The sequence below is a fragment of the Ranitomeya imitator genome, chromosome 1 (genome assembly GCF_032444005.1).
Source record: "Ranitomeya imitator isolate aRanImi1 chromosome 1, aRanImi1.pri, whole genome shotgun sequence".
In the NCBI taxonomy this organism is placed as follows: Eukaryota; Metazoa; Chordata; class Amphibia; order Anura; family Dendrobatidae; genus Ranitomeya; species Ranitomeya imitator.
Window position 1 is genome coordinate 188,734,266 of NC_091282.1, and position 23,195 is coordinate 188,757,460.

The 23,195-nt window shown below is 46.1% G+C and overlaps 1 protein-coding gene across 2 annotated transcripts in view; it reads left to right on the top strand.

Moving 5' to 3' along the window:
- Positions 1-5,766: 5,766 nt before the first annotated feature.
- The window catches only part of YTHDC2 (YTH N6-methyladenosine RNA binding protein C2), a 272,381-nt gene continuing 254,952 nt past the window's right edge, over positions 5,767-23,195 (top strand). Inside the window, exons 1-2 of one of the 2 annotated variants that reach the window (XM_069752942.1) lie at positions 5,775-5,811; positions 23,025-23,104. The gene's annotated coding sequence lies outside the window, so the exon portion shown is untranslated. Of the gene's footprint in view, positions 5,812-23,024; positions 23,105-23,195 lie in introns of both variants that reach the window. The other variant, XM_069752951.1, reaches the window with a different exon arrangement.

A 23,195-nucleotide genomic window follows, 5' to 3' on the forward strand; every position in this document is an offset into this window, starting at 1 on the left:
GCGCAGGCGACGAGTGCGCGGCTGCCGCCATCTTCCGTTCCCAGGATGCATTGCGAAATTACCCAGATGACTTAGCGGTCTCGCGAGGCCGCTAAGTCTTCTGGGTAATTTCGCAATGCATCGGCGGTAACGGAATATGGCGGCTGGCTCTGCGGACAACGGAGGGTGAGTATGAGTATAGCAGGTTTTTTTTTTTTTTTATTATTTTTAACATTAGATTTTTTACTATTGATGCCGCATAGGCAGAATCAATAGTAAAAAGTTGAGGACACACAGGGTTAATAGCGGCGGTAACGGAGTGCGTTACCCGCGGCATAACGCGGTCCGTTACCGCCGGCATTAACCCTGTGTTAGCGGTGGCTGGAGGGGAGTAGGCGGGCGCCGGGCAGTGACTGCGGGGAGTAAGGAGCGGCCATTTTCTTCCGGACTGTGCCCGTCGCTGATTGGTCGTGGCTTTTTTTCCGCAACCAATCAGCGACTTGGATTTCCTTGACAGAGGCCGCGACCAATGAATATCCGTGACAGACAGAAAGACGGAAGTGACCCTTAGACAATTATATAGTAGATATATACAGTATGTGTCTCACTGACATATATATATATACCTATTCTATGTGTACACATTTATTCTACCTATTCTGTCAGTGTGATTTTACTGTACACCGCACTGAATTGCCAGCTTTTCTAGAGAACACCGCTGCGCATTTCTCGCAAGTCACACTGCTAGTCCGTGTGTAATCCGTATTTTTCTCGCCCCATAGACTTTCATTGGTGTTATTTTTTTGTGCAATACGGTGAAAAACGCAGCATGACCGTATAATACGGATCCGTAAAATACGGCAGATAGGAGCTGGGCCATAGAGAATCATTGGGCTGTGTGTAATGCGTATTTTCTGGACGTATTTTCTGCGCTCATACGTCCGTAAAACTCGTTAGTGTGACGCCGGCCTTAAAGGGAAATGTCTTTAAAGGGATATGTTCGTGACGCCACCTGTGGTATTCGGTCAGGGTGACTGACGCTGCTTTAAGGGGTCCCCTGGGTGATGTTATGGCAGCTAGATGGTATACCTTCCCACAGGTGAAGTATGTCCCCAGGGCTTCCCAGTGTGTAGATGGTGGATGGTGAGAGGCGCAGTGAAGAACGAGGACACAAGGTTGCAGTCTCTACCTTTTACTGAAGGCTTCAGCATCCACAGTCCAGGGTACCAGACCACAGGGCAGGCAGAGTCCGGCCGGTTTGGAGGCAAGTCCAGAGTCCCCTTATCCAGGTGGAAATCAGTAGCCTTCCTTTGCGCTGCAGTGTTGTAGTCCCTTACTGCCAGGGCCGTATTTGCCACTAGACACTTGAGGGCACGTGCCTAGGGCGGGGACGATGCGGGGGGCGGCACCTGAGCAAGGTTTTTTTTTTTTTCTAGTCCTGGGTCACCTCCCGACCGACCGCCCTTTCACCCCCCCGCCTGCCTGCCTCCCACCCACTCTCCTTGAAGACAATACTCACCCTGCTCCAGCGATGCCTGGTCTCAGCGTCTGGAGTGAGTGATCACGTGGTACCTCTTATTAAGGTCCTGAATATGCGCATATTCAAGACCTTAATGAGTGGTACCACATGACCGCTCACTCAGGAATAAGGTGCTGCGCCGGGAGTCGGGACAGAGCCATAGGGATGTCGGTGCGGCTGCACGGTGTGGGACGGACAGGTGAGTATGAGGGACGAGTTGAAGGAGGACGGTAAGCCGAGCGATGCAAAATGGGAGAAGGAGCGGGAGGGTGGAGAGATGAGATATGTATACGAGGGGGAATATGAACCTGTACTGTTTTGTACATAGTCTGTTTAGCGTCTTGTGCTTGGGTGCGAGGAAGACACAGGAGACACAGGTTTAGTTAGGACTTGCTTGTATTACTGCATACAAGAATGCCACAGAGAAACAGGTTTTACATAGTTGCAGGTACAGAGGCAGGAGACACGGCGGGCGGCATAGCAGACCACAGTAAACCTTAAGTTCAGTATTAAGCACAAAGCAGGTTCAGAGTCTCTCTGTTACTTCCCTGGTAAATGTTGTTTAGCATGCAGCAGAGTTCTAACGTTCACAAGTTTCCCAAAGATCCACAGTAGGAGATGGCTGGATTACCAAGTCCACGACTTCCATGAGCAGGTCACAGGCTGACTGCAGACATGATTCAGAAGCACTGATTGAACAGCTGAGGCTGCTTAAAAAGGCAAGAGGCTGAGAACAGGGCGGAAACATAGAAGCTAGAAACTCCATACTGACTCAGGGCAAATTAGCTGCAGCAAGACAAAGCAAAATGGCAGACGGAAATGCCAGGTTACAAAAAAAGAAAATCACAGCAGATATAGCAAAGAGACTGAGAACCTTACAGAACCATGCATACAAGAGGTGGGGGGGAATTATGAGCCATGCATACAGGAGGGGGGTGAAATATGAGCCATGCATACAGGAGGGGGGATATGAGCCATCATACAAGAGGTGGGGGGGAATTATGAGCCATGCATACAGGAGGGGGGGATAAGAGCAATGCATACGGGGGGAATTATGAGCCATACATACAGGAGGGGGAGATATGAGCCATGCATACAGGGGGGGAATTATGAGCCATGCATACAGGAGGGGTGGTGGTGGAATATGAGCCATGCATACAGGAGGGGGGTGAAATATGAGCCATACATACAGGAGGGGGTGGTGGTGGAATATGAGCCATGCATACAGGAGGTGGGGGGGATTATGAGCCATGCATACAGGAGGGGGGGTGGAATATGAGCCATGCATACAGGAGGTGTGTGTGTGGGGGGAATTATGAACCATGCATACAGGGGGGATTATGAGCCATGCATACAGGAGGGGGGATATGAGCCATCATACAGGAGGAGGGGGAATATGAGCCATGCATACAGGGGGGGGGGATGGAGCATCATGTGTAGCCACTATACAGTATTGAGCATCATGTGTGGCAATTATACAGTATTGAGCATCATGTGTGGCTATTATACAGTATTGAGCATCATGTGTGGCCATTATACAGTATGGAGCATCATGTGTGGCCATTATACAGTATTGAGCATCATGGGTGGCCATTATACAGTATTGAGCATCATGTGGGGTCATTATACAGTATTGAGCATCATGGGTGGCCATTATACAGTATTGAGCATCATGTGGGGTCATTATACAGTATGGAGCATCATGTGTGGCCATTATACAGTATGGAGCATCATGTGTGGCCATTATACAGTATGGAACATCATGTGTGGCTATTATACAGTATTGAGCATCATGTGTGGCAATTATACAGTATGGAGCATCATGTGTGTCCATTATACAGTATGGAGCATCATGTGTAGCCATTATACAGTATTGAGCATCATGTGTGGCGATTATACAGTATGGAGCATCATGTGTGGCCATTATACAGTATTGAGCATCATCTGTGGCCGTTATATAGTATTGAGCATCATGTGTGGCCATTATACAGTATGGAGCATCATGTGTGGCCATTATACAGTATGGAGCACTGTGTGGCCATATTTATTTTTGTTTATAATGATTGTATATGAAACAGTGTGATCAGCAGTGCTAAATGGGTGTGGTTGGGACGTGGATATGGGTGCGACTAGTTGTGAAATGGGTGTGGTCAGAGACGTGGCCTAAAATATGCCGCGACGCACTATGTGCGCCGCAAACTTTATACCTCTTTCCCTTCTTCAAAAGTTGGGAGGTATGATACCGCATTTGCCACATCACGGCAAGTGCGACAAATCCCATGGGGAATGAATGAGGCCGAACGCAGTGTTGTCTTAAGTGATCCGTAACACAGCAGATGCAGAAAAACTGCCCAATCTACTACTACTACTTTCACATCAGCGATTCTTGCCAAAGTCTATGCCGATAGTATCATACTCACCAATGGGGAGAGGCAGCACTTAAAGTGCCTAGGGCAGCAGAAACTCTAAATACGGCCCTGCTTACTGCTAAGCTTCTCATAAGGTCCTCACAACTGTTGTAGATGTTAGGTCTCTCTCTCTGTCCCCCAGATAGGATAAACCCTTATGACTGGTGGCTTGAGGCAGTTTATAGGGACTCTAGCATGCTTGAGGCGGTTTATAGGGACTCTAGCATACCCCAGCCTCTGGGAGTTGCCGCCGTGCCTCCAGGGTATAGGTGGGACAGGTAACGTGGAAATAGCTGTCCTGCCGGTCTCTGAAGTAAAGCGTAGAGATCATTACTCCCTCGGTAGTCCGGCCACCGGATTTCTGCGCCTCAGAAGGAAGCAGCCTGCTCCTGGCTGATCTCCCTCTGATATCCTCTCTTTTGCTTTCCTTCAGACTTGCTGCAATATGTTCTGCTTTCTATCCGTCTGTTTCCTAGGAGCTGCAGCACTTCAGGCCACAGGGCTCCTCTGCCTCCTTTCCCTCTGTCTTCCTGACAGGAACTGACCCCTTTCCCTCCAGAACAGGATGTTTTAAGGCCGGTTTCACATTCGCGTTTTGCTGATCTGCGGACTTCCCCCGTGAAGCCCCGCCCTCAGCCGCACCTCCACAGCTAGCTCCGCCTACTTCTGCATGCGGCCTGCGTACCTATCTTTAACATTAGGTCGTGCCGTTATATGTGGATGCTTCCGCATGTGTCGTTTTGACGGTGCGGCGACCAGCGTAGGATGCAGCTTGTAGCAATTTTTTTTTCTCCGCATCGTCAAAACGACGCATGCGGAAGCATCCGCATACAGCGGCACGACCTGTGTACCTAATGTTAAAGATAGGTACGCTGGCCGCATGCAGAAGTAGGCGGAGCTAGCGGTGGAGGTGCGGCAGAGGCTTCTTGGAGCAAGTCCGCAGCTCGCCGCAGTTCAGCAAAACGCTAGTGTGAAACTAGCCTTATAGGGGAGTTCACCTTAAACAGGCTTAGAGCTCCCCCTTCTGGTCTGGAGTGTGAACATGTTGCATGCATTGTGTACCTGACAAAGAGTTCTCCATCATTGCCTCCAAACGTAGCATCACTCTCCTGGAGAGGAAAGCAATACCACTCATTACCCCCCAATAACACTGATCCCTCTCATCTGACACATTACCCCAATAACACTGATCCTCCTCATGTGACACCTTACCCCCCAATAACACTGATCCCCGTGACACAGTACCCCAATAACACTGATCCCCCTCATGTGACACCTTACCCCCCAATAATACTGATCCCCGTGACACAGTACCCCAATAACACTGATCCCCCTCATGTGACACCTTAACCCCCCCAATAACACTGATCCCTCTCATGTGACACATTACCCTCCGATAACACTGATCCCCCTGTGACACCTTACCCCCCAATAACACTCATTCCCTCATTTAACACATTCCCTAGAATAACACTGCTCCCTCTCGTGTGACACATTACCCCCCCCCATGACACTGATTCCTCTCATGTGACACTACCCCCGTTACTAATCCCCTCAAGTAACACATTACCCCAATGACTTATCTCCTCATGTGACACATTTCCCCCCAATAGCAATGAAGCCCCTCGTGACACATTTTCCTAGTTATAAGGCTATGCTCTCATGTAATCCATTACACTACACCGCCCGCTCTCCCCCATGCTATTTCGAAAAATTCGGACTAAACACTTCCTTATCACGAAGTTTCAATGCAAAACCATTAACCCCTCACTCCCCGCCCGCACAGTTTTGCAGCAGCTATGCCGAACGTCAGGTCGCTTAAGACGCTCTGCCACGTGACTTTGCCTGTCACGTGACCGGCTGACGTCAGAAAGAGAAAAGAAACTCGACGCTGTTGTCCTGGAGGTGAGCGCGGGCGGCGTGTGGTATCACTGCGGGGTGACATATGTGGGGGGTTCTGTGGTGGGGATATCCAGCTTGGCCGTACACGGGGGATTTGTGAGGGGAGCACACAGTTATAGATGCGTATATGAGGGGAGCACACTGTTATAGATGCGTGTGTGAGGGGAGCACACTGTTATAGATGCGTATGTGAGGGGAGCACACTGTTATAGATGCGTATGTGAGGGGAGCACACTGTTATAGATGTGTATGTGAGGGGAGCACACTGTTATAGATGCGTATGTGAGGGGAGCACACTGTTATAGATGCGTGTGTGAGGGGAGCACACTGTTATAGATGCGTGTGTGAGGGGAGCACACTGTTATAGATGTGTATGTGAGGGGAGCACACTGTTATAGATGCGTGTGTGAGGGGAGCACACTGTTATAGATGTGTATGTGAGGGGAGCACACTGTTATAGATGCGTGTGTGAGGGGAGCACACTGTTATAGATGCGTGTGTGAGGGGAGCACACTGTTATAGATGCGTATGTGAGGGGAGCACACTGTTATAGATGTGTATGTGAGGGGAGCACACTGTTATAGATGCGTGTGTGAGGGGAGCACACTGTTATAGATGCGTGTGTGAGGGGAGCACACTGTTATAGATGTGTATGTGAGGGGAGCACACTGTTATAGATGCGTATGTGAGGGGAGCACACTGTTATAGATGTGTATGTGAGGGGAGCACACTGTTATAGATGCGTATGTGAGGGGAGCACACTGTTATAGATGTGTATGTGAGGGGAGCACACTGTTATAGATGTGTATGTGAGGGGAGCACACTGTTATAGATGTGTATGTGAGGGGAGCACACTGTTATAGATGCGTATGTGAGGGGAGCACACTGTTATAGATGCGTGTGTGAGGGGAGCACACTGTTATAGATGCGTATGTGAGGGGAGCACACTGTTATAGATGCGTATGTGAGGGGAGCACACTGTTATAGATGTGTATGTGAGGGGAGCACACTGTTATAGATGCGTATGTGAGGGGAGCACACTGTTATAGATGCGTGTGTGAGGGGAGCACACTGTTATAGATGCGTGTGTGAGGGGAGCACACTGTTATAGATGCGTGTGTGAGGGGAGCACACTGTTATAGATGCGTGTGTGAGGGGAGCACACTGTTATAGATGCGTGTGTGAGGGGAGCACACTGTTATAGATGTGTATGTGAGGGGAGCACACTGTTATAGATGCGTGTGTGAGGGGAGCACACTGTTATAGATGCGTGTGTGAGGGGAGCACACTGTTATAGATGCGTATGTGAGGGGAGCACACTGTTATAGATGTGTGTGTGAGGGGAGCACACTGTTATAGATGCGTGTGTGAGGGGAGCACACTGTTATAGATGCGTGTGTGAGGGGAGCACACTGTTATAGATGTGTATGTGAGGGGAGCACACTGTTATAGATGCGTGTGTGAGGGGAGCACACTGTTATAGATGTGTATGTGAGGGGAGCACACTGTTATAGATGCGTGTGTGAGGGGAGCACACTGTTATAGATGCGTGTGTGAGGGGAGCACACTGTTATAGATGCGTATGTGAGGGGAGCACACTGTTATAGATGCGTATGTGAGGGGAGCACACTGTTATAGATGCGTGTGTGAGGGGAGCACACTGTTATAGATGTGTATGTGAGGGGAGCACACTGTTATAGATGCGTGTGTGAGGGGAGCACACTGTTATAGATGCGTATGTGAGGGGAGCACACTGTTATAGATGCGTATGTGAGGGGAGCACACTGTTATAGATGTGTATGTGAGGGGAGCACACTGTTATAGATGCGTATGTGAGGGGAGCACACTGTTATAGATGCGTATGTGAGGGGAGCACACTGTTATAGATGTGTATGTGAGGGGAGCACACTGTTATAGATGCGTGTGTGTGTGTGTGAGGGTAGCACACTGTTATAGATGCGTGTGTGAGGGGAGCACACTGTTATAGATGTGTATGTGAGGGGAGCACACTGTTATAGATGCGTATGTGAGGGGAGCACACTGTTATAGATGTGTATGTGAGGGGAGCACACTGTTATAGATGCGTGTGTGAGGGGAGCACACTGTTATAGATGCGTGTGTGAGGGGAGCACACTGTTATAGATGCGTATGTGAGGGGAGCACACTGTTATAGATGCGTGTGTGAGGGGAGCACACTGTTATAGATGCGTATGTGAGGGGAGCACACTGTTATAGATGCGTGTGTGAGGGGAGCACACTGTTATAGATGCGTGTGTGAGGGGAGCACACTGTTATAGATGTGTGTGTGAGGGGAGCACACTGTTATAGATGCGTGTGTGAGGGGAGCACACTGTTATAGATGTGTATGTGAGGGGAGCACACTGTTATAGATGCGTATGTGAGGGGAGCACACTGTTATAGATGCGTGTGTGAGGGGAGCACACTGTTATAGATGCGTGTGTGAGGGGAGCACACTGTTATAGATGTGTGTGTGAGGGGAGCACACTGTTATAGATGCGTGTGTGAGGGGAGCACACTGTTATAGATGTGTATGTGAGGGGAGCACACTGTTATAGATGCGTGTGTGAGGGGAGCACACTGTTATAGATGTGTATGTGAGGGGAGCACACTGTTATAGATGTGTATGTGAGGGGAGCACACTGTTATAGATGCGTATGTGAGGGGAGCACACTGTTATAGATGCGTGTGTGAGGGGAGCACACTGTTATAGATGTGTGTGTGAGGGGAGCACACTGTTATAGATGCGTATGTGAGGGGAGCACACTGTTATAGATGCGTATGTGAGGGGAGCACACTGTTATAGATGCGTATGTGAGGGGAGCACACTGTTATAGATGCGTGTGTGAGGGGAGCACACTGTTATAGATGTGTGTGTGTGAGGGGAGCACACTGTTATAGATGTGTATGTGAGGGGAGCACACTGTTATAGTGCCGCCGTCACACTAGTAGTATTTGGTCAGTATTTTACATCAGTATTTCTAAGCCAAAATCAGGAGTGGGTGATAAATGCAGAAGTGGTGCATATGTTTCTATTATACTTTTCCTCAAATTGCTCCACTCCTGGTTTTGGCTTACAAATACTGATGTAAAATACTGACCAAATATTGCTAGTGTGACGGTAGCCTTATAGATGTGTATGTGAGGAGCGCACACTATTATAGGCGTGTATGTGAGGGGCGCACATTATTATAGATGTGAATGTGAAAGGCGCGCGTGCTATTTTGGATGTTGACGTGAAGGCTGCGCACTGTTATGGATGTTGACTGCGCACGCTATTATGGATATGGACATAGGGGGGTGTACGCTATTGTGGATGTGACAGGCGCACGCTGTACAGTACTATGCAAATGTTTTAAGCAGGTGTAGAAACATGCAACAAAGTAAGAATGCTTTAATAAAATAGAATTAATAATAGTTAATTTTTATCAAATAACTACGGTAAATGTAAAGTGAGTGTGACCATCCTTTGCCTTCACAGCAGCATCAGTTCTTCTAGGTACACATGCACACAGTTCTTGAATGATCTCAACAGGGAGATTCTCCAAACATCTTGAAGAACTAACCATAGATTTGTGGATGTATGCTTGAGCAAATCTTTGTATCTCTTCATGTAATTCTAGACAGAAATGATGAAATTAATTTCAGGGCTTCTAGTTCATCACACTGAAGATAGTCCTTAGTGACATTGGCTGTATGGTTGGGGTTGTTTTCCTACAGCAGAATAAATTTGGAACCAGTTAGGGTATGTGCACGCGCTGTGGATCCGCAGCGTTTCTGCAGCTGCGGGTCTGCAGCAGTTTCCCATGAGTTTACAGTTCAATGTAAACCTATGGAAAACCCAAAACGCCGTGCACATGCTGCGGAAAAAGATGCGCGGAAACGCAGCGGTTTACAGTCCGCAGCATGTCACTTCTTTCTGTGGATTCCATGGAAAACCGCAGACAAACCATGGTAAATCCGCGATAAATCTGCAGGCAAAGACGCAGCGTTTTTGCCCTGCAGATTTATCAAATCTGCTGCGGAAAAATCCGCAGTGGCCAAGGATACGTGGCACATACCCGTATACTCCTCGCTCATGGTATTGTATAATAGATAAGCAGCTGCCTATATTTCTCAGCATTGTGGAAACCCAAATTTGCAAGGAAGCTTCCATTATATTTCACTGTAGCCATCAGGCATTCATTATTGCACTGCTCTCCAGTCATTTGAGAATAAACTGTCTTCTGTTACAGCTAAATATTTCACGCTTTTACTCTTCAGTCCAGAGAACCTGCTGACCTTTTTCTCTATCCCCATGATGGCACCACGGAGAGAGGGGTCCGCCCCCAGGGACAGGAAACCTACAGATGAAAAAGGGCGTACCTCTCTCCCACATCAGTTGGTTTCCTGTCCCTGACGGGGAACCTACAGCACGTACCTGAAGGATTCTTCGTGGGATTCCAGGGTGCTGGCCGGTCGGTTCCTGACAGGGGGTGCCCTGTCACGGCTGGGTCCAGCAGGTTTTCTCCCCCCTTTTCTTCCGACCCTGAAGCACCACCACGGGGGTCGGCGGGCCCTATGGGTGAGTGTTGCAGGGGGAGGCAGTGAAGAGGTTCGAGCCTGCCTTCCCCAAGAAGAAAAAAAAAAAAAAAAAAAAAGGGGGAGGAAAGAGGCAGGTGACGGCGGTCACCGATACAGCCTCTGTACCGCTAATCGGTACATGGGGGTAGCGGCGGCTACGCTACCATGGCAGGCGCAGGAGCGCTAGAGCGCGCAAAAGTGCCGCAGGTCACCGCTGGACACCGCCGCCCAAACCGGAAGTACGGGCAAGGGCGGAACGTTAGAACGCGCGCACAGGCGTCCCCAATAATATCTTCCCTATAGGACGCCTGTGCCGTGAACCGGAAGTGACGCGCGCGTATGCGCAGATGACCGCTTCTGCCAGCGGCAAGTTTAAAAAACAGCGTTCTCTATAGAGGAAACGTGGGAAACCCTCTCTTCTGGCAAACGCAGAGCGGAGCCACTATGAGCGGTAAAGAGCAACAAGAGGCACAGGAATGTGCACAATCATCACCTGAGCAAGTACTGCGTCCGCGCTCACAACATCAGCGCAAGGGAAACGCTTCATCCCAGCAACGCAGCAGCAGCGGACGCTCAGGGTCTCAACGCAGCCGAGTCTCTGGGGAAAATACGCGGCCGGCGACGAATCCAGTGGATACAGTCCCGAGGCCAGAGACGGTATCTCTTAGTCGTAAGGGGTGAGTGATCTACGTGAAAGTAATAATGTAATACGAGATTACTTTTTTCTCCTAGGGAAGGAAATGTACAGGCAAATCAAAGCACAAAGTGTGTGCGATATGTTTGGAAGAGCTACCTTCCTCATGGGAAAAAAAGCTATGCGGGTCCTGCATAGAAAAAACCATTCAGGAGGAATCTCCGGCGTTCGCGTCAGACCTGAAAACTCTAATAAAAAATCAAGTGGAAAGTGCCCTCAAAGGCATTAAAATTCCGAGGAAAAAACATAGATCAGGTCATAAGTCTCCCGAGTCCAGTATAGACGAATCAGAAAATGAAACATCTGACTCTAATGACTCGTCGACATCCGAGACCTCTTCACTATCATCAGAGGGGGGACGCAGGTGCTTCCCCATCGAGGAGACAGACGCACTGGTAAAGGCCATCAGAACAACTATGGGTCTAGTAGACGAACGTCCTAAAAGAACAGCACAGGACGTAATGTTCAGCGGACTAGAACAAAAGAAAAGAGTATTTCCAATAAATGAGAAAATTCATTCTTTGATTAAAAAAGAATGGAAGAAACCGGATAAAAAAGTTCTCTTGACCCCCAAGAGAAAGTACCCGTTCGATGACCCAGCCTGCTCATCCTGGAGCAAGGCACCCAAACTGGATGTGGCCATAGCAAAGGCCTCTAAAAAGTTCGCTCTGCCCTTCGAGGACATGGGCACTCTAAAGGATCCGATGGACAAAAAGGCAGACACCTTCTTAAAAAACTCCTGGGAAGCGGCAGGAGGGGGTCTAAAGCCAGCCATCGCAGCCACCTGCACGGCCCGTGCTTTAATGGTATGGCTTGAGCATTTGGATTCTCAACTAAAGGAGAAAGTTCCAAGAGAGACAATACAAAAGTCAGTTTCCATGATGAAAGGGGCGGCAGCTTTTTTGGCGGACGCTTCGGTGGACTCAGCAAGATTAGCAGCCAGGTCGGCTTCTTTCTCAAATGCCGCAAGACGCGCCCTGTGGCTAAAGTGCTGGCCGGGGGACCTGCAGACAAAGACCAAGCTATGCTCAATACCTTGCGAAGGTGAATTCCTGTTTGGATCAACGTTGGACGACATCCTCGACAAAGCAGGAGATAAAAAGAAATCTTTCCCCGGGTTCCCCAACCAGTCATATAGGCGCTCCTTTCGGAACAGAAAGTTCATGCGCAGAAGACCTCCAAAAGGAAATAAAGACGGATGGGAAGACAGAAGAAACAAAAACAGGGGCTTCTTGTTGAACAAACCCCCCCCTCCAGATAATAAAAAATCCCAATGAAGGTACTCCCCGGGTCGGAGGGAGACTAGCCGAGTTTCTTCCAACCTGGGAAAGAATTTCAAACAGTCCTTGGATTCTAGGTATTATACGAGAAGGCCTCAAATTCAAATTTCGTGTTCCTCCCGGCAACTCCTTCATGGTAACGCCTCAAAAACAATCACTCGAACAGTCAGCTCTCCAGAAGGAGATTCTGAGCCTAATCCAGAAAGATGTATTGCAAGAAGTTCCATACCAGGAAAGAGGCACGGGTTTCTATTCTCCTCTCTTCCTCCGCAAAAAACCGGATGGATCGTACAGAACGATCATAAATCTCAAAAAACTAAACCGTTTCCTGGAGATACAACATTTCAAAATGGAGACAATAAAATCTTGCGTGAGAATACGCTTTCCTTTGTGTTTCATGACTGTTCTAGATTTACGAGACGCATATTACCATGTGCCCATCCACAGAGATTACCAAAAATATCTCAGACTGGCAGTGAATATCCAGGGGGAAGTAAAACACTTCCAATTCCGGGCTCTCCCCTTCGGGATAGCCATCGCTCCTCGGGTATTCACGAAAATAATGTCAGAGGTAATGGCCCACATACGGGAACAGAATATCTTAATAGTTCCCTATCTGGACGACCTCCTCGTTGTAGGGAACTCATTTCAACACTGCGAACAACAGTTGAATCTGGTCATTGCTTCTCTGTCGAGTCTAGGGTGGCTGCTAAACATACCCAAGTCCAAAATGGTGCCATCCCAGGTACAGGAGTACTTAAGGATAGTCCTAGACTCGATCACGCAGACATGCTATTTTCCTCAGGAGAAGGTCCAAAAAATGGCACAGGCAGTGTTACAGCTGACGGTATCCCCAGTCACTACTCTGAGGAGAGCAATGTCCCTTCTGGGCTCTATGACTGCCTGTATCCCGGCAGTACAGTGGGCACAACTTCATTCCCGGGATCTACAATGGGAGACTTTAAATTTAGGCATATCTCTGCACGGAAATTTAGACGGGCAGTTAAGTATTTCTCCAAACACGATACACTCCCTAGCATGGTGGGCAGACCCAGGGAATCTAACCAAAGGGGTTCCTTGGGCGCTACCGACGGAGAAGATTCTAACGACGGATGCAAGCCCCTGGGGCTGGGGAGCACATATAGGCGATCAAGTGGCACAGGGGAGTTGGAACAAAAGTCAAGAGCTAGACTCTTCCAACATGAAAGAACTGCTAGCGGTAAAACTGGCCCTAACACACTTTCTATATCTCCTTCACGGTCATCATGTAAAAGTCTTTTCGGACAACCAGGTAGTGGTTGCATATCTAAATCACCAAGGGGGAACCAGGTGTCGAGCTCTGATGGAGGTAACCCAATCCATCTTCCACATAGCGGAACACAGTCTAAAGTCCTTGACAGCTCTCCACTTAAAAGGCTCCGAAAACCAAACTGCAGACTTCCTGAGCAGAACATGCTTAAAGCAGGGGGAGTGGGAGCTAAACCAGTTGGTCTTCAACCAAATCGTGAATCTCTGGGGTCTGCCAGAAATAGACCTATTCGCGAACAGCCAAAACCACAAAGTAAAAACATTCTGCTCAATCGATCCTCGGGGGAACCCTGTAGCTCTAGACGCATTGACAATTCCTTGGAACTATCACCTTGCCTATGCGTTCCCTCCAATGTCACTCATCCCCTTAGTGCTGAGGAAAATTCGGGAGGAGGGGACTACAGTGATACTAATAGCGCCATTCTGGCCCCGCAGAATATGGTTTTCTTGGCTAAGAAAAATGTCCATATCAAGTCCATGGGTTCTACCAGACACTCCGAAACTTCTGTCCCAGGGTCCAGTATTTCACCCCAATGTAAAAAATTTACACATGACAGCGTGGCTTTTGAAAGGAGGTTGCTAAGGGACAAAGGGTTCTCTCCTAACTTGGTGTCCACTCTTCTACAGAGTAGAAAACCCGTAACCACTAAAATATATGGGAAAGTTTGGAAAAAATTTATGTCAGTATCAGGGGCAGACCCGTCCGGGGAAATTCCTATAGGGAAAATCCTTGAGTTTTTACAGAAAGGTCTGGAAAGAGGTTTGGCTACAAGCACTCTAAAGGTTCAGGTAGCAGCCTTGGCAGTACAATTATGATTTGGCCAGAAATCGGTGGGTCATGCGATTTATTAAAGCCTCATCTAGGTCCAGACCCATTCCCCTCCACAACTCTCCTCCATGGGATCTAAACCTCGTATTAAATGCTCTAACCAAACCTCTCTTTGAGCCCCTGACAGAAGTTCCTTTAAAGATCTTATCTCTAAAAACCTCACTCCTAGTGGCCCTAACCTCGGCTCGTCGTGTCAGCGATATACAAGCGTTATCTTCTTGCCCGCCCTTTACGCAGATACTTAAACTGACCCGGCTTATCTCCCTAAAATAGCGTCACAGTTTCATAGAACGCAGGAAATTTCTTTACCCTTCTTTTGTCCCAACCCTAAAAATGAGGGGGAAAAAACACTGCATACCCTAGACGTAAAAAGATGTCTGATCCAATATCTATCAGCCACTAGGGAGTGCAGGAAGGATAGGGCTCTGTTTGTCTGCTTCCAGGGTCCACGGAAGGGACAAAAAGCATCGAAAGCCACGTTGGCAAGATGGATAAGAGACGCCTTCGCCCTATCCTATTCATCCTGTGGGACAGCCATCCCAGAGAATATAAAGGCTCATTCGACCAGAGCAGTGGCATCATCCTGGGTGGAGAGAGCTGGCGCTTCAATACAACAGATATGTAGAGCGGCCACTTGGTCTTCCCAGTCTACATTTTTCAAGCATTACCGCTTAGACTTGACCTCCTCTGATCCTACCTTTGGGCGAAGGGTTCTAGAGGCAGTGGTCCCTCCCTAAGAGCTCTATCTATTCAAATCTCTCCGTGGTGCCATCATGGGGATAGAGAAAATGGTAGTTACCTGCCGATAACGGTATTTCTCTGATCCCATGATGGCACCCGTATATTCCCTCCCTTTTCACACACAGGTGTGCACTTGATAATGTACTAGTAATTAATTTTAGTCACGGTGCCTCTGTTAAGTTAAATAGGTTAAGTTTAATTTGTGCAAATATTGAGTTGCAGCTGAAGTTCTGTATAAGGCTCTGTAATCCAACTGATGTGGGAGAGAGGTACGCCCTTTTTCATCTGTAGGTTTCCTGTCCCTGGGGGCGGACCCCTCTCTCCGTGGTGCCATCATGGGATCAGAGAAATACCGTTATCGGCAGGTAACTACCATTTTCTTCACCACAGTTCCTATGTTTTTTTTTTTTTTGGATTGTTAAGATATTTGGTTTTGTTTCCATGTGGGAGGTTGGCTTCTTGGCTGCAAATCTTCGTTGAAGACCACTTTTAGCCAGACTTCTCTGAACATTGGTTAGGTGTAGCTGGGTCCCACTGACTGCTGCCAAAATTGAGTTGATGGCACTGCTGGACATCTTCCTGTTTTGAAGGGAAGTAAACATTATCTGTGTTTCATCTGCTGCACTAAGTTTCCTAAGTTGATGGTTTTCAATATTCCATTTTTTTTCATTTCCTCAATTCTGAGAAATACAGGCAGAAACTTACCCATCATACTATACTATCTGGGAGGCATCTGATTGGCTTCAATTTATTTTTGTAGCAGGACTATGACTCTAAACAAACAGCCAGTGACATTAACCCCTTAATGACCGCCAAAACGTCTTTTTACTAACCTGAGATATGAGACTAGCATCCACCGACTGGTGACAATCCAGGAGCTGTCTGCTTACACGGTGTTGGCACCGTCCATATCTTTTAACCCTTTAGATGCTGATATCTATTTAACCCTTTAGATGCTGCTGTAAATAGTGACCACTTCATATAAATGGGTAACAGTGTGGGGTCGTCTCTTTATCCCCCATCGGCGCCCTGAGATCATGATTGTGTGGTCCTTAGGTTTGCCATGGCAATTCATGACCAAATAGCGGCCTTAGAGTCTGCTGCCTGTAGTAGCCCGTTTATAAGTTAGGTGGTAAAAATACACTTTTTTATTCCCGTCATGTCAATTTGCATTAATTCCTGAAAATCACCTGAAGGGTTAATAAACTACCTGACAGCAGTTTTCAATATGTTGAAGGTTGTTTTTTTTTTTTTTTTTTTTTTTTAAATGGTATCACTTTTTGGGGGTTTAATGGATAGGTCGCTAAAATAATTAATTTTGTAAATTGCTTTGGAAAAAGGAAAAATGGCTCCTACCTTTTTAACCCCTTCACCCCCGGAGCTTTTTCCGCTTTTTCATTTTCGTTTTTTGCTCCCCTCCTTCCCAGAGCCATAACTTTTTTATTTTTCCGTCAATATGGCCATGTGAGGGCTTATATTTTGCGTGACGAGATGTACTTTTGAACGATACCATTGGTTTTACCATGCCATGTAACAGAAAACGGGAAAAAAATTCCAAGTGTGATGAAATTGCAAAAAAAGTGCAATCTCACACTTGTTTTTTGTTTGGCTTTTTTGCTAGGTTAACTAAATGCTACAACTAACCTGCCATTATGATTCTCCAGGTCATTACGAGTTCATAGACACCTAACATGTCTAGGTTATTTTTTCTCTAAGTGGTGAAAAAAAATTCCAAAGTTTGCTTAAAAAAAAAAAAAAAAAAAAAATTGCGCGATTTTCCGATACCCGTGGCGTCTCCAATTTTCGTGATCTGGGGTCAGGTGAGGGTTTATTTTTTGCGTGCCGAGCTGGCGTTTTTAATGATACCGTCTTGGTGTAGATACGTTCTTTTGATCGCCCGTTATTGCATTTTAATGCAATGATGCGGCGACCAAAAAAACCTAATTTTGGCGTTTTGATTTTTTTTCTCGCTACGCCATTTAGCGGTCAGGTTATTCCTTTGTTTTTATTGATAGATCGGGCGATTCTGAAACCGGCGATACCAAATATGTGTATGTTTGATTTTTTTTTTTTAATTGTTTTATTTTGATTGGGGCGAAAGGGGGGTGATTTGAACTTTTATATATTTTTTATTTTTTTTAAATATTTTTAATCACTTTTTTTTTTAAATTTTGGCATGCTTCAATAGCCTCCATAGGAGGCTAGAAGCATGAATAACTCGATCGCCTCTGCTACATAGAGGTGATGCACAGATCACCTCTATGTAGCAGAAATGCAGGGTTGCTTTGAACGCCGACCACAGGGTGGCGCTCAAAGCAATCGGCCATCAACAACCATAGAGGTCTCAAGGAGATCTCTGGTTGTTATGGCAATGCACTACTGACCCCCGATCATGTGACGGGGTCAGCAGTGCGAGGAAGTCTGGCCGCGCGGCCGGGAGCGCTAGTTAAATGCCGCTGTCAGCGCTTGACGGCGGCATTAAACCCCTTTACCCCCAAGGGTGGTTTGCACGTCATGGACCGGGCCAATTTTTACAATTCTGACCACTGTCCCTTTATGAGGTTATAACTCTGGAATGCTTCAACGGATCTCGGTGATTCTGACATTGTTTTCTCGTGACATATTGTACTTCATGACAGTGGTAAAATTTCTTTGATATTACCTGCGTTTATTTGTGAAAAAAAAAACGGAAATTTGGCGAAAATTTTGAAAATTTCGCAATTTTCCAACTTTGAATTTTTATGCAATTAAATCACAGAGATATGTCACACAAAATACTTGATAAGTAAAATTTCCCACATGTCTACTTTACATCAGCACAATTTTGGAACCCAAATTTTTTTTTGTTAGGGAGTTATAAGGGTTAAAAGTTGACCAGCAATTTCTCATTTTTACAACACCATTTTATTTTAGGGACCACATCTCATTTGAAGTCATTTAGAGGGGTGTATATGATAGAAAATACCCAAGTGTGACACCATTCTAAAAATTGCACCCCTCAAGGTTCTCAAAACCACATTCAAGAAGTTTATATTGTGAGCCCCATCGGGGACAGTGATGATAATGTGTGCAAAACTGTAAAGCGCTGCGGAATATGTTAGCGCTATATAAAAATAAAGATTATTATTATTATTCACAGGAATTTTTGGAATGTTTAAATAAAAATTAACATTTAACTTTTTTTCACAAAAAATTTACTTCAGCTCCAATTTGTTTTATTTTACCAAGGGTTACAGGAGAAAATGGACCCCAAAACCTTGTTGTACAATTTGTTCTGAGTACGCCGATACCCCATATGTGGTGGTAAACCACTGTTAGGGCGCATGACAGAGCTTGGAAGCGAAGGAGCGCCATTTGACTTTTCAATGCAAAATTGGCTGGAATTGAGATGGGACGCCATGTTGCGTTTGGAGAGCCACTGATGTGCCTAAACATTGAAACCCCCACAAGTGACACCATTTTGGAAAGTAGACCCCCTAAGGAACTTATCTAGAGGTGTGGTGAGCACTTTGACCCACCAAGTGCTTCACAGAAGTTTATAATGCAGAACCGTAAAAATAAAAAATCATTTTTTTTCACAAAAATTATTTTTCGCCCCCAATTTTTTATTTTCCCAATGGTAAGAGAATAAATTGGAACCAAAAAGTTGTTGCATAATTTGTCCTGAGTACTCTGGTACCCCATATGTGGGGGTAAACCACTGTTTAAGCATGGGAGAGTTCGGAAGGGAAGGAGCGCCGTTTGACCTTTCAATGCAAAATTGACAGGAATTGAGATGGGACGCCATGTTGCGTTTGGAGAGCCATTGATGTGCCTAAACATTGAAACCCCCAACAAGTGACACCATTTTGGAAAGTAGACCCCCTAAGGAACTTATCTAGATGTGTGGTGAGTACTTTGACCCACCAAGAGCTTCACAGAAGTTTATAATGCAGAGCCGTAAAAATAAAACAAAAATTTTTTCCCACAAAAATTATTTTTTAGCCCCCAGTTTTGTATTTTCCCGAGGGTAACAGGAGAAATTGGACCCCAAAAGTTGTTGTCCAATTTGTCCTGAGTGCGCTGATGCCCCATATGTGGGGGGGAACCACCGTTTGGGCGCATGGGAGTGCTCGGAAGGGAAGGAGCGCCATTTGGAATGCAGACTTAGATGGAATGGTCTGCAAGCGTCACATTGCGTTTGCAGAGCCCCTAATGTACCTAAACAGTGGAAACCCCCCACAAGTGACCCCTTATTGGAAACTAGACCCCCCCACGAACTTATCTAGATGTGTTGTGAGAACTTTGAGCCCCAAGTGTTTCACTACAGTTTCTAACGCAGAGCCGTGAAAATAAAAATAAAAAAATTCCCCCCCAAATTATTTTTTAGCCCCCAGTTTTGTATTTTCTCGAGGGTAACAGGACAAATTGGACCACAAAAGTTGTTGTCCAATTTGTCCTGAGTGCGCTGATGCCCCATATGTGGGGGGGGGGGGGGGACCACCGTTTGGGCGCATGGGAGGGCTCGGAAGGGAAGGAGCGCCATTTGGAATGCAGACTTGGATGGAATGGTCTGCAGGCGTCACATTGCGTTTGCAGAGCCCCTAATGTACCTAAACAGTAGAAACCCCCACAAGTGACCCCATATTAGAAACTAGACCCCCCAGGGAACTCATCTAGATGTGTTGTGAGATCTTTGAGCCCCCAAGTGTTTCACTACAGTTTATAACGCAGAGCCGTGAAAATAAAAAATCTTTTTTTTTTCCCACAAAAATTATTTTTTAGCCCCCAGTTTTGTATTTTCCCAAGGGTAACAGGAGAAATTGGACCCCAAAAGTTGTTGTCCAATTTGTCCTGAGTACGCTGATACCCCATATGTTGGGGTAAACTCCTGTTTGGGCACACGGGAGAGCTTGGAAGGGAAGAAGCACTGTTTTACTTTTTCAACGCAGAATTGGCTGGAATTGAGATCGGACGCCATGTCGCGTTTGGAGAGCCCCTGATGTGTCTAAACAGTGGAAACCCCCCAATTATAACTGAAACTCTAATCCAAACACACCCCTAACCCTAATTCCAACGGTAACCCCAACCACACCTCTAACCCAGACACACCCCTAATCCCAACCCTATTCCCAACCGCAAATGTAATCCAAACCCTAACCCTAGCCCCAACCCTAACTGTAGCCTTAACCCTAACTGTAGCCTTAACCCTAGCCCTAACCATAACCCTAGCCCTAACCATAACCCTAGCCCTAACCCTAATGGGAAAATGGAAATAAATACATTGTTTTTATTTTTTTTATTTTTCCCTAACTAAGGGGGTGATGAAGGGGGGTTTGATTTACTTTTATACCGGGTTTTTTAGCGGATTTTTATGATTGGCAGCCGTCACACACTGAAAGACACTTTTTATTGCAAAAAATATTTTTTGCGTTACCACATTTTGAGAGCTATAATTTTTCCATATTTGAGTCCACAGAGTCATGTGAGGTCTTGTTTTTTGCGGGACGAGTTGACGTTTTTATTGGTAACATTTTCGGGCACGTGACATTTTTTGATCGCTTTTTAGGCTACGTTCAGATTAGCGTTGCGCGCCGCTGCGTCGGCGACGCAACGCACGACGCACGAAAAAACGCTGCGTTTTGCGACGCGTGCGTCGTTTTTTGACGAAAATCGGACGCAAGAAAAATGCAACTTGTTGCGTTTTCTTGCGTCCGACGCTAGCGTCAAAAATGACGCACGTGTCGGAAAACGCAACAAGAAAAACGCATGCGTCCCCCATGTTAAACATAGGGGCGCATGACGCGTGTGTCGCCGCTGCGTCGCCCGACGCAGCGTCGGGAAACGCTAATCTGAACGTAGCCTTATTCCGATTTTTGTGAGGCATAATTACCAAAAACCTGCTATTCATGAATTTCTTTTGGGGGAGGCGTTTATACTGTTCCGCGTTTGGAAACATGGATAAAGCAGTTTTATTCTTCGGGTCAGTACGATTACAGTGACACCTCATTTATATCATTTTTTTTATGTTTTGGCGCTTTTATATGATAAAAACTATTTTATAGAAAAAATAATTATTTTTGCATCGCTTTATTCTGAGGACTATAACTTTTTTATTTGTTTGCTGATGTTGCTGTATTGCGGCTCGTTTTTTGCGGGACAAGATGATGCTTTCAGCGGTACCATGGTCGCAGTCCGAGGCGGGCATTCTTCATATGCTGTGGCAGTGCCCCAGGTTGTCCTCCTTCTGGGTGGTGGTGCTGAATAAAGTGGGACTGGCATATGGTTGCACTGTGCCGCGTGATCCCTTGGTATGTGTTTTGGGCTATGTTGAGATTATAACTGATAAGTTGTATAAAATGGTTATTGCCAGACTGTTGTTTATCGCGCGAAAGTTGATTGCCAAATTCTGGATTAGAGAAGAGCCACCAACAAGGAGAGACTTTATGAAGCAAGTGGACCATATTATTGCTTTGGAGAGGAGTATCTACGTTAGGAGGAACAAGACGGACCTCTTTGACAGGTTGTGGAACCCATGGCTTGAATCAATGTGACCTTTTGCCCCATTGGGAGGATTATTGACAAGTCATCTTCCTTTTCTTTTACTTTTATATATGACAAAGTAGGGGGGGTCGACTCTTGACAGGTCTCTAGAGGGGGGGGGGGGAAGGGTGGAGGGAGTTTGGTTTGGGACTAAATATGTTTTCTTTAAAAAAAAAAAGTATTGTACACTGGTATATTGCTGATAACAAAGTATCCTTTTTATTGTTTATGTGCAATATTTATGGTTTAATAAAAAATATCTGATTTAAAAAAAGAAAAACTAACCCCAATCTGTTCTTCAGCTACATCAATAGTAAAATAATCAAAAGTGAAAGTGTAGGCCCCTTAAAAAATTGTGAGGAAAGCATGGTTGTAGATGACGAGTAAAAAGATAATATATTAAACACCTTCTCCAAGGTATTCACGGTGGAAAATAAAATGCTAGATGAAATGCCGAGAGACAAAGAAAACCCTATATTAAGGGTCACCAATCTAACCCAAGAAGGAGTGCGAAACGGGCTAAATAAGATTAAAACAGATAAATCTCCAGGTCCGGATGGCATACACCCACGAGTACTAAGGGTATGTGCACACGCTGCAAATTCTCTGCGGATCTGCAGCATTTTTTGAGGTGCAGAAAGCTGCAGATTCGCAATTGATTTACAGTACAATGTAAATCAATGAGAAAAAAATGCTGTGCACACTTTGCGGAAAATCTGCTGCGGAAACGCTGCGGTTTAAAAGAAGTAGCATGTCTCTTCTTTTTTGTGAATCTGCAGCGTTTTTTGTACCCATACCATTATAGAAAACCGCAAGGGTAAAAAACGCAGCAAAAATGCACAAAAAACGCTGCGGAACCGCACAAAAAATGCAACAAATCCGCAGGTGCGTTTTCTGCCAGGAGAGGCAGAATCCGCACTAGAAATTCCTAAGCCTAATCCGCAACGTGTGCACATAGCCTTAGAGATCTAAGTATTGCAATAGACAAACCATTATTTCTTACATTTAGGGACTCTATCTTGAGGGGGTCTGTTCCACAGGACTGGGCACATAGCAAATGTGGTACCAATATTCAAAAAGGGCTCTAAAAAGTGAACCTGGAAATTATAGTCTAACCTCTATTGTTGGTAAAATATTTGAAGGGTTTCTGAGGACTGTTATTCTGTATTATCTCAATGAGAATAACTGTTTAACTCCATATCACTATGGACTTCTGAGGAATTGCTCCTGTCAAACCAATCTAATCAGTTTTTATGAATAGGTAAGCTATAGACTGGACGCCCCCGGAAGAAGCAGGAGGTGAAACGCGCGTCGGGGTGAGGGGACGCCATCTAGTACAAGGTAATACTACCTCTCTTTGCAGCTATGGATACTTTTTGTCAGCTATGTTGCTTCAGTGCGGTCAGTTTGGATTCTCCTATCACCACCGATA